The 1,249-nt window shown below is 41.2% G+C and overlaps 1 protein-coding gene across 1 annotated transcript in view; it reads left to right on the top strand.

Annotated features, from left to right (window-relative positions):
• Positions 1-416: 416 nt before the first annotated feature.
• The window catches only part of LOC107698284 (differentially expressed in FDCP 6 homolog), an 8,212-nt gene continuing 7,379 nt past the window's right edge, over positions 417-1,249 (top strand). Inside the window, exon 1 of the mRNA XM_016499239.1 lies at positions 417-470. The gene's annotated coding sequence lies outside the window, so the exon portion shown is untranslated. The remainder of the gene's footprint in view (positions 471-1,249) is intronic.

Genomic DNA, 1,249 nt, shown 5'->3' with positions numbered 1-1,249 from the left:
TCTGTCTGTCTGTCTGTCTGTCTGTCTGTGTCTATCTATCTATCCATCTGTCTATCTATCCATCTATCCGTCTGTCCATCTATCTATAGATCTGTCTATCTATCTATCTGTCTGTCTATCTGTCTATCTATCTATCCATCTGTCTATCTATCCATCTATCCGTCTGCCCATCTATCTATAGCTGTCTATCTATCTGTCTGTCTTTCTGTCTATCTATCTATCTGTCTGTCTGTCTGTCTATCTATCTATCCGTCTGTCTATCTATCTTATCTACCTACTTATCTTTCTGTCTGTCTGTCTGTCTGTCTGTGTCTGTGTCTGTGTCTATCTGTTCCATAGTTCAGTGTGTTTGTCTCTATCTATCCGTGCCTCTGTCTTGATCATGAGAGACAAACACACTCAGGACTCGTTCATCATGTTGACGTCAGCGTTGGGACGTGAAGCTCTTCAGTCATCATGACTTTGCTGAGGTAAGAGACCTGCATCCAAACCGCTGTCATCAACGTCTGGATGTCCAATTCCCGATCGCACTCACAAAACACGCCTGTGTGACGGGAAACAAATCAAATGCACTGACACAGCCTGATTATTTAATAAAGCACAGCCACATACACTCACGATGTGTATGTGAATCTTTGAAGGAGGATCACGTTTAAACGTCTCTCAGCAGCAGCGGATATGAACACACACGCGGCCCTGAGCGCTAAACACTCAGCAACAATTAACACGTCTCTCACACTGGCGCTCTTCTGCGTCTGTCAGAAATCATCTGACGTGATCGTATCATAACATCACCTCATTTCCACAGGTGTGAGTGGATCCAGGTGTGCGCTCAAGAAAACCTGTTGACTGTGTGTGTCTGTCAGCACTCTCAAGTGTTTACTGTATGCTATGGCTATGTGTGAAGTGTACTGCATAGTGTGCAGTGTATACTGTGGTATGCTTGTCATGTGATCTCATCTTGCATATTTAATTTAGAATTAATAATATTTAATCCTAATTTGTTTAAAAATGTCTTGATCAAAATTTGACTTTAAAGTAGTGAATAAGTCCATTCATTACACTGAAAGTGGAAGTTAGAGTTGGACGCATTGCAATATGGGGAACCACATTCGCCACTAAAACCAATTTTACATGTTGTTTGTCTGTCTGTCTCTATCTACCTCTCTGTCTGTCTGATTATCTATCTATCTATCTATCTATCTATCTATCTATCTATCTATCATCTATCTGTCTATCTGTCTGTCTG

This window comes from Sinocyclocheilus anshuiensis, unplaced genomic scaffold (assembly GCF_001515605.1).
Source record: "Sinocyclocheilus anshuiensis isolate Anshui unplaced genomic scaffold, SAMN03320099.WGS_v1.1 scaffold2216, whole genome shotgun sequence".
Taxonomy (NCBI): Eukaryota; Metazoa; Chordata; class Actinopteri; order Cypriniformes; family Cyprinidae; genus Sinocyclocheilus; species Sinocyclocheilus anshuiensis.
Note: the sequence above shows the minus strand (reverse complement) of the source record. Positions and strands in the feature narration are given on the sequence as shown.